Here is an 11234-nt window from a genome sequence, read left to right on the forward strand (position 1 = left end):
GAAACATTTAATTTTACTCACGCACAACAATCTGCTGTTATTTCTCCCTCCATTTTTGGTAGACTCACCAACCGTTAGGTGTGTGTGCAGTCATGGTGACTATGGATGTTGGTTATCACAGCTAATAAGAAGAAATAGATGGATGCTTCCCCTGAATCAAATTGCGTTGAGAAATTAATCGAGATGATTTTAATACAATTTTTATTTCCAGTACCAGCTAGAGGTAAGGCTGAAAATACTTTGAATTCAGAAGGCTTTCTTTCTGAAATGGCAAAAGTTTAAATGATTTGTTTCACTTCCACCTTCTAGCTGATTTCGCTCAAGGGTCCTTACACACCAAGCTGACTGTCACCTTCAGTTTTTGTGATATTGAATCCCACACCAATGGCACTAATTGGTCCATGTCAGTGCACTTTGGCACAATTTAATCAGCATCAGGGGCAAGTTATAAGAAAGTTTCGCTCCATATTGTCAGCCAGATGACGGGAAGTTTGGCTAGCTTGGTCCATCCTAAACTTCACTAAATTTTGTCACATTAAGTCAACATACCTATGGTCACTATAGATAATGATGCTGGAAATCCTGTTCTATTTTGATATACAGTATTAGTGTAATAGTGTGTGACTCAAGAAGTAGACTTTAGGGAAATTGAGGCCTTCCAAGTGTCTTTTTTGCATTATGAAAATTATACAGTCTAATGCCACCTCCTGGTATGGAGTAATTATTTTTTTTCCCTGACTAGTACAGATCGTTCATCATCTGTCTTTGTAAAGCTCCTGTTGCGTAACTGATGACCCACTGTTGTCTTCTGTGGTGAGGCAACAGGAGCTCATCTGTCAGCCATGTATAGAGATAGTTCTTTATGGTTCTGTTCTAGCATCTAGAAGGTTTTCAGTTTGACTTTCAGAACTACCAGAGAGACACTTTTGTACTCTTAAAAATTAGAATTTAATAAAATAAGATCAGGATTAAACAAGCTACAAGAGCTCATAACGTCTGCCAAGGATTCATCACTTTTGTATAAAATACAAAACACAAAACAAAGCTAGTTTAAAGCTAGTTTCCAGAGGACTTAGCTGGCATGCAAGTTCAATTCAAAAGTAAATAATATGAAAATAATATGCAACATAAAATGTGTATTTTCCAGCCTTTTATCTACATTAAGGTCATTCCATATAAAAGTTTAGAAAATGCTTCAATAGACAGAGATGATAATAGATATAGAGATATAAGAGGATTTCTTTGTGGATTTCTTTCTTTTGTTATTGAGGCTATGTTGGAAAAAAGCAGAACATCAGAGTCAGTAAAGCTTCCATTAACATGTCTTAAGTGAATAAAATCGATCCATTTCCTGGGCCCCCGTTTGATGGAGGGTACAAACATTGGCTTGTTTGTTTGCCCTATAGCTAGCTGGATAGCTTGCTATTCTTATACACTGTCCAATAATGTACATGGTTAAAGATAATTGGTTATTGAAAGCACCTCACACTTGGCTGTAATCTTTCATTAGGACGGAGGCAAAAAATTCTGGCAGACCATAATGCCTTGGTTTTTTATTTTTGCCTTAAATGAAGAGATTGAATAAACAACCCTGTGCTCGGATGCAGAGATTGCCTTCATCCTTGACTAAGTAACATCAGACTTGCAATAGATGAAAATCCAGCTATTCAAACTTCACTATCTTATATATAATACATCCTTGGTTTTTTATAAACACAGATATTTCAGCCTTTGCATTGTCCACAATCTTTTCTGTTTTAATTCAGCTCATGGCTTTAAACTGGGAAGGAGCTTAGCTGAAAATCTTACTAGGGCAAACTGTTAAGGAAAGGATCTGATACAAAGTGGGATCATCAGAGTGGTGTATCTGGTGAACATAATGGCAAATTCATAGATATTAGAAGGTTTCATGCTATGGTAGTAATAGCTACTGTATGGCCAAACGTCTGTGGGCATCTGATCATCACACCCACGTGTGCTTTCTGAACATCCGAATTCAGATTTAGTCCCTCCTTTTGCTTATATAATAACCTCCACTCATCTGGGAAGGATTTTCACTAGATTTTGCAGTTTGCTTATTCAGCCAGAAGAGCATTAGTGAGTTCAGGCACTGATGTTGGGCAAAGAGGCCTGGGACTGTTAGCATTCCAGCTGATCTCAAATGTTTTCAGTTGGATTGAGGTCAGGGCCGTGTTTCAGCTCATGTTCCTCCACGCCAACCTTGTCAAATCAGGTGTTACTTCCCTAAAGTGTTCTTAGACCGATGGTATTCTTGGTCCCTGACAAAGTGAACCAGTATTAATGTATTCATTGATAGAGTCTTTAAAAGCACTTCCATAAGTACCTCTGGATCAGGGTGTCTGCCAATACCAATACCAATACAGCAATACTAGACAAATGTGAATGTCTGGAAGCTCGTGTACGCAGAAGATTGCAATTTCTTCGAATTGTGTTTATCTGTCTTGTAACATAGCATGACCAGCAGTTTGCAGCATGGCCTCCCTAGTTAGCCGTAGTGTAAAATGAAAATTGGAACAAAATAGGATAAACAATGAAAATTTGAATTGTATATCTTTAATAAGAACGTATTCTAATGTTTTATTACATTATTTTCATAGTTTACATAAGATTCCCTTAATTTCTGGCAACAGTAATATCAGAATTTTAGCACAACTCAAATTTCAGACACCAAACCTGTCCAAAACAATCAACTGCCAATTTGTGTTTGAAAAATGATATGCATTTACTTCTCGACCAAAGCACTGGTAACAATATCTTCTATAGGCCAAACTGGTCCACTAATGGATGTCTCAGGCCAGTCTGTGCTCAAAAGGAAGCCATCCTTTCCATCTAATAAGACTACAGCCAACTGTACCCTCATGGTTTCCTGGTCACAGATGGCTGTAGCATTACACACAGCAGGTTTATGACTGGCCCCTCTTGGTTTGTAGCGACAAAGCAGCTCTGTTGTGGTTTGCATGCAACTATGATAAATTCTTCATTGATTTCCGTCTGTACAAGGCAGGTATAAGCTTTTTTGATGGTACCATATTAGAATTCTGATATTTAATGTTATTCAGTTTATGAAATTACTTCATTTTATATATATATATATATATATATATATATATATATATATATATATATATATATATATATATATATATATATGCAATAAAGTCAATAGCCAGCTTATTAGTTACAGCTACCATAAGATTCATCTTGTCTGTATTTTTTAAAAAGAGCACCATATACTTGACATACAGCTATCTTTCATGTGACCTGACCAAGATTCATTATAAGGTATATATAAAAAAAAACCCACATGTCCTTCAGATGCCAAGACCACAGCATTGATTCATCCATCTTGTCAGGGTCACATGCTACCTGGAGGCTATCCTGGGAATCCTGCGTTTAAGGTGTGGGAATACACCTTAGATTAGAATCGCAAAGCACCTTGCACACATTCACACCAATTAAGGGACAACTTGGTGTCAGCGTGTCTATGAAATCAATCAAGTTGTAGTCTATGTAGGGAAATACTGTAAATTGTTTGTAGCACTATGTTAGAGATGTGGGCACTATGTACTTTGACCAGAATCCCATTTCAAATTAAATTCAATGACAGCCTTGGCTCATAAACACTGTAAAGCCTGAAAGCTTACTTTCTAATTGAGAGGTAACCCATAGCATTATAGGTCTTAAGAGGCAAGTAAATGGGCCCAGAATGTAATAAATGGGCTATGAGGTTGTACCATTCTGCACTTTAAAAACCACAGGTGCTGAAATCAGCAGGATGAGATCAAGTGGGGCTACTGAGAGACTACAGCAATTAGCTGACCGGGTAAACCAATCCACTCTCATCCTTATGTTCCTTGCTATGGTGTCTGAGAGCTAAGTGTTTTTTTTTTTAAGATTTTTATTCAGTGTATTATAAACGCAGTAGAAGCATTATCAGATTTTCAGTTCAGATCAGAGCCTTTATTCATTTAAAAATACCTGCTGTTGTTTTAGAAGTAAGAATTCCACTGCTGTGATTAAAAACTGAACGAACCTTTTATCCATTTCATGCTAAGACTTATGTTTACAATATTTATTCATTCATCATGTTCAGTAACTGATTTATCTATGTTCCAGAGCTTATCTCAGGGACCACTGTGGCATAAGGCAGGAATAAATGCTGTATTCCATCAGTTCAGCACGCACGCACGCACGCACGCACGCACGCACGCACACACACACACACACACACACACACACACACACACACACACACACACACACACACACACACACACACACACACATAACACACACACACATACACTCATCACTCATAGATTCATTTACACCTATGGGCAATTTAGAGTCAATCAAGCAAATGTTCCTGCCAATGCCAATTATCAATTGTATGTATATGTGATATAATTCACTACATGTTGTATTGTAGTGACCAGAATTGGTGTTTTGAAGATGGTGTTGTACTGTAGTTGTTCAGATGGGTTGAGATCTGATGACAGTATCAGATAAAGGCATAGCATGACTTACATCATTTTTGCCTTGTCATTTGCCCTGAACTTGAGTGTGGAGTCATCCTGAAAAAAGACCACTCCCATTAATATATAACTATTTCATCATAAGATGAAGTCATCATTCAGAATAACCTTGTATTGAATTGAAGGACACATCTTTCTGGACCCAATTCACTTTGGAAATGGAGATAAACAGATCCAAATGAAGCTAAGAAAGTACCTCCACAACATAAAAGAACCACTGTAGTTTTCCTTTAATTTCTCAACCTTCTGTATATTTTTAAATACGTACTAGTAGTGTAGGGTTCAAGACCAAGGCCATAGTCAATTGTGTTGTAGTATGTTTGTTGTATTATTCTGGTTGTAGTATCCTCCTAACCTGACATGAAATTTGAAATTTCAGTTTAAAAAGTTTTTTTTTTTTATAGTTTTGTACAAAGGACATGATGTTAGGAATAGTCCATAGTAGCAAGTACTGCAGTTTAATGCTATTTTATATCATTGCTTTTGGGGGATTTTGGGAGCATGTGTGAGTGAAATAAAATGGACAAACTTGCTAATAATACATAAGATATATTTTTCTTTTCAAAAACTACAACAGCATATGTAAAGAAAGCACCTTTCCTTGCTCAGCAGGCAAATAAAAGGCATCAAAAGCTAGAATTTGTTTTGGCTTGTATCTATTTCTAAGACCAAAATACAGCAGTGCATTATAAGTACTTGTGCTATATTATTATGAACATAGAAAATGAATTTTGAAACAGTCACGTGAAATATAAAGGCACTACACAACTCCACACTCGGAGATACAGATTCATATTTTGTACTGCAAAAAGAATATTACTTGTTCATGGAAATGATCTTATGGTCTTTGTAGGCTGGGACTGAGTTTTTGACAAAACTGATCTTGAAATCAAGACCAGTCTTGAGTACCAGAACGCTAGCTACAATTCAGTTATTATTATTATTTTTTTTTTGCATAGCGCTTTTAGCAATAGACATTGTCCCAAAGCAGATTTACAAAAATATATGAATTTTAATTATTTCATTTATAAATTTCAAATTTGTTTCTAATGAGCAAGCCAGAGGCAACAGTGGCAAGTAAAAACTAGGACAAAAAAGAAAAACCAGACTCTAAAGGGAACACATCCCAATCCGGGTGATACAGTAGCTTTATAAAAAAATAACTGAACTGAATACCTTCATCTTAGCCCAGAGAGGCATCCGGCATAAAACCTATGTGAAATGATCTGTAGTGGCAACCCCGAACGGGACAGCCGAAGGCTACAACAACTTTTTTGCTAACCCTATTTTACTCAGTATCACATAATGGAAAATCAGTGGCATTGATTGAGGGTTGCCAGGCATCCCTCAATAAAGACAGCTTCAGAATGATCTGCACTGTTTGTGAAAAGGAAAATGCAACGCTTGCAGTGGGCGATATAGACTGTGTAGGTTTAACACAATCATATTTTAGCCTTGCCCTTTTATGTTTAACATGGACGGACACACATGGTTGGAAACAAACTAATTTAAACATTAGAACGTTTTAATACATGGCACCAAATAGTTCTAAAAGTGACAACCTGCCTCTTAAAGAAGCATTCTATTAAAACTCCAGAAATGTGAACGGAAAACTGGCTCTGAAGCGCTAGTCTCAGATTGTTAACCTTTGTTAAAGGTTAGAAATTCTTCCATATGACAAATGAGCTGTATATTTTTTAAAAATATTGACTTTATCCAGAAGCAATGAACTTTTATCCCAATGAGGTTTTTCTGGTCATTCAGCAAAGGTTTTGTGGAAATACTTTTTTTGGTCTCCGTTGTGGCTTTATAGTTACAAATAGTGCAGGACTCAGACACACCATGAGGGAATTGAAGACAGATGACAACTTGATGCAAACTCAAACTTTTAGTGAAGATATACATTATCATATTTTCTTATTTGTTTAGCAATAGTACCAGTATCTCTGAATGTGCATTCAATTAGACTCCTATTATATTATATTTACATATTTCAAATATCTAACTGTCTCTGTTAGCATTGAAGATGAAGAAAACCTTAATTTGGTGCCTGAACTTTGTATATTTCTTTTTTTTTTAGTTGTGAGCATGCACTTTTATTGCTTCACAGTTATATTTAGGACAGTGTTACTCATATACTGATGTCAGAAGAGATATTATTGTCTCGCACAAAAGTGTCAGTGCTATAAAGAGAGCCATTAAGACAACATGTTGCACCATTCTAAGTAAATAAATAAATAAATAAATCCAAGCAGAAGCAGGGTTGACTACTTGGGGACAAACCTGGAAGTGTCACTGGGTGCTATTACCTCTTATATTAGAAGCCCCACAGGTCTGCTCTGCTCTTGCCATGATTTTGTGAGTTAAAAAGTCCATCAGAAAGCCATTACAGCTGCAGGGAAGCAAGATGAGTATGACGCTCTTGGCAAAAAAAAGGGCCAGTAGAAATTGTCCCATCTATCATAATTACACTTATTGTGTGCCACTGTGAGGGGCCAGGGGAGTGAGCCCCTTGGCTGACCTGAAACAGGTTACATGGAAGCTAAAATCTCTGGTAGGTTTAGAAACTAAGAGACAGACGTTCGTCATGTTTTACAGTATGTGTGTTAGGAAAGTTGTATTAAATGAGTTATAATGGCTTTGGGGATGCTTCATTTTTTTTGTGAGAAAGAACTGTTTGTTCCCAACAGCACTCGCTCTAACATTGATCCTTTCACAACTATTAGAGCAGGGGTCATCAACTGGCAGACTACAGTCTGGATACAGAAACAGCAAAGTATTTCAGCAGATGGAAAGAAGTGGAAATTTTTACAGCAGAGCCAATAAATACCGTATATAAAAAAACACTACTTAAGTATTTTTTTTTTTTTTTGTTGCTTAAGGCAGCTCATCAGTGTTCCGCAGTAGATATATTTGGTCAGAGTTAAGGTAGCGATTTGAAAGATTTTTTTTGGAAAGACACCCTATTGTTTATCCTGTGGTTTGAATGACGATCTAAAAACATGGCTTGTTTACAGAAAAGATGACTGGACAATGTATGAATTTATGATGATATGCAAAAGTTGCATAGCAGTATAGTATATGGTATGAGATGGTTAAGCATAAAAGGTAACTGGTGTCAAAATTCAGTAATTTTAAGAAAGTCAAGCAAAGGAATTTTATGTAACTGGAGCTTTACACATTTGCTTTGGATTTAAGAACTACAACATGACTCACAAGGTCATGTTCCAATCCTTTATGGGTTTTTTTTTTATGTGTGTATAAAAAGTAAATTAGGACAAAAAGTTAAGTTTTATAAATGTGAGTTCTCCCCAGCATGGATGTTGTAGTCATAACAATAGGGCACTTAATATAAAAGATTGATACATTGCGCTTCCCTTTGCATCTGACAGTGAGAAAATGTCCTCAGCGTGAACCACAGTGGGTAGTGGGCTCGGGATGTGACTGATGTAGATGTCAACTCTGTGCCATGAATCCCTCATGATCCATGGCTTCTTCACCTGCTGCCATCTGTACATCCCCTCACCAGGAGCCACCCCAACTGAGGGTTGCCAAGCATCCATGGAGACGTTTATTATTAATGACGACCACGCACCATGCTTGAAAACATGGAGATGAAATAGTGTGTGAAATCCACACCTGTTTGCAGTAGCAGAGGTGTTTGTGGCTCCTTCCCCAGGACCACCTGACCTGGGAGTTTGCTGGGGGGTCGGATTTTATTGGTGAACACAGAGAGATGGAAGTCTAAGCATCAATCTTTGAACTGACAGCTGGAAAGAACTACTGTGGGAATTTGATTAATGAGAACAAAGGTCTGCTGTTCTGTGGGCCTATGACTTGAAATAGGATTAAAAAGACTCGATTCAAAAGACTTTCTCTAAATTGTTTATATGATTTTACACACATATCAGTGTTTACAACATTTCACAGCTTTATAAATGAATTGCTGAAAATGAAAAATATACACAATTTTCCATCTACTCCAAAAGTTTCAATTAACCGCAACATGTTGAGTCTCTGATATTGCTTTAATTTGCACTGGAGCTGTGAGGCTAAGAATTGCTAAAAATGAAGAGTGGTTTATTTCAAAAATCTATGGACTGTACTATGTAAATATTTGTAAGTATGATGTAGATGATACACAGTATAACTTAATAACTGTAATTTAAACATCCATATATTAGCCTCATATTTCCAGTAAAGATGCTAAAACTTTATGTTATTATTCAATTTAATCACTAATCTGACTGGACAAGCGCCATTCCAATAGGGTTTAAGTTTAGTAAACCTGCACTGAGACATTTCACTGTGTCTAACACTCCGCTTGCCTTCTTTGTAACGGGAAATTTCAATTCTAGCATCAGTCCCGTTTAAACTGTTGTAGCAGTAGAGTTAGTAACATCATTAGCGGACAGGGCAAAAGTTAAATTTTTATCATTGAATAAATCTTTTGACTTAAATCCTCATTCTTACAAAAAAGAAGAAACAATGCCAATTTCACTGGATACACCTTTAACAGGAACGTACATATCAGTCTAGGTGCAACCAGCTAAATAGCCATCTACTGTAGCTGATGGGCTACCGGTGGCTGCATCTTCTTCTCTATCTCCATTTCCATAACAGTACAAAAATAAACATTGAGCATATGTGAGCATATTGTGTCCGAAATGTCAATTACTTGATATTCAATTTTAGAACTACTAAAAGCAATATTGCACTGGCAATTATCCTGCTATACTGAGAACTGGCACATCTGTGATATTCAGAAAAAGACACATTGCTCGTGCAATATTGCTTAAATAGAACTACAATTACTAATACATTGGTATATATAGAAGTCTCACTGTTTATGTGAGGAATAAATCTATTTGGTATTTCCTCTTTTAGGAAATATGATGATGTGTTACTGTTACCATTTACACCAAGTTTTTTTTTAGTACCATTTAATGTTAGAACATCAACAAATCTAGTTAGTTCCTGTGATCACTTGTGTTACAGCAGCACAACAGTCGTTCCTTCACCAGTCTCTTTTTTGTACTTTCCTTAGAAGTCAATAAGACAAAAAAAAAAAACACTTCAGAAATTTCAAACTGCTCCTCTTTCCTGAAGACTCTCCCATCCTGCAAAACTTCTACACTGCTACGCATAGCCACAAGCTACAAATATATTCAGATTTATAAACGTGTGTGACATCGCCATCATTCATGCACAAGTGTTTACTAAAGTCCAATAAATATTGCTCTTGTCTTTGCATCTGACAGAGAGAAATTCTTTTAGGTGGGAGTTGCAATGGGCTTGAGCTGTGACTGATTTACCTTTAATCCTTCATTTCTCTGGGTCTCCTTCTGCCTCTTCACATCCTTCCATGGCACTGATTAAACATAACCACATCTGTCAGCACAATCTGTTTGTTCTTTCTCAGTACAGTGATTAGATGCTCATTTTTGGATCATATTTTTAAAAAAGAGAGAAATATAATCATATTATGGCAAGGGACGGTCTCTCCCAGCTTCAGATAGAATGGAAAAAAAGGAATAAAATAATGATTTAATTCTCCCTTCAAATGAGTGGGCTATTAAGAAGGTATCACATAATCAACAGTGTGACAGTGGATATTAATAAAAGTTTTTTTTTTCTTTAAGGCTTTGTAGGCTTACAAATGTTAATGCATTTTCCTGGGTAGGGTGATATTACGGGCACTTCATGGATCATTAGACATCAAAGCACATAATGTTTCTAACCTTAAGCTGTGCAATATTGCAATATTTCATGGGAGAGGATTCATTTTAATGATGCAAAACTGGAGGCTGTGGGCGAAGATGACTAAATTGAACTTTGCTTCTCTGAAGGTATGGGATAATATGCTGCATTATTAGACTTATGGACTTAACTCAAGACACAGGATTTTTAAGGTTGATGTCAAGGGCAGTTTAAGGGCACTGTTATTATTATTATTATTATTATTATTATTATTATTATTATTATTATTATTATTATTATTATTATTATTATTATTATTAGTAGTAGTAGTAGTAGTAGTAGTAGTAGTAGTAGTAGTAGTACTATTAGGAATTATGAACATAGTGACTTAGAGGTTGGGTTTGTTTACCACCTCTGCCCAATGTGCAGAGCTTGCATCTGAATCCAATGGGATAAACTCCTGGTTCCCCTCAACCCTGTGGATGATGATGATGATGATGATGATGATGATGATGATGATGATGATGATGATGATGATTATTTAGTAGTAGTTTAGACCAGAGCAGAAAGAACAGTTAATATTTATCTTTTATCTGTGTTGTGACATCAATTTCAATTTCACAATGTTGTTTTTCTCTTTTCTTCCCAATCTTGTACTCATCAGAAAATCTTTATAGATCAATTGATTTGAGGAATTGCTTAAACTGTTTGGAACACAAGTCTTTAAAGTACTGACTCCAAACTACTTGCTACCATCAAAATCTCTCAAAATGCTGTGGAGGTAAATGATGTACTTCAATATGCTGACAAAGGGATGTATAAAAACAGCCTCTTGACACCTTGTGTTATGTTATGAAGTGAATATAAAGGACAGATGACCACATAAGAGGTGAATGATTTCTGATGAGAATAAAACATTTGAGGTGGGGCGTTTGTGTCACAATTTCCCCAAAACGCTTTTCATCATATCAAAGGAAA

This window comes from Tachysurus fulvidraco, chromosome 2 (genome assembly GCF_022655615.1).
Source record: "Tachysurus fulvidraco isolate hzauxx_2018 chromosome 2, HZAU_PFXX_2.0, whole genome shotgun sequence".
NCBI classification, from domain to species: domain Eukaryota; kingdom Metazoa; phylum Chordata; class Actinopteri; order Siluriformes; family Bagridae; genus Tachysurus; species Tachysurus fulvidraco.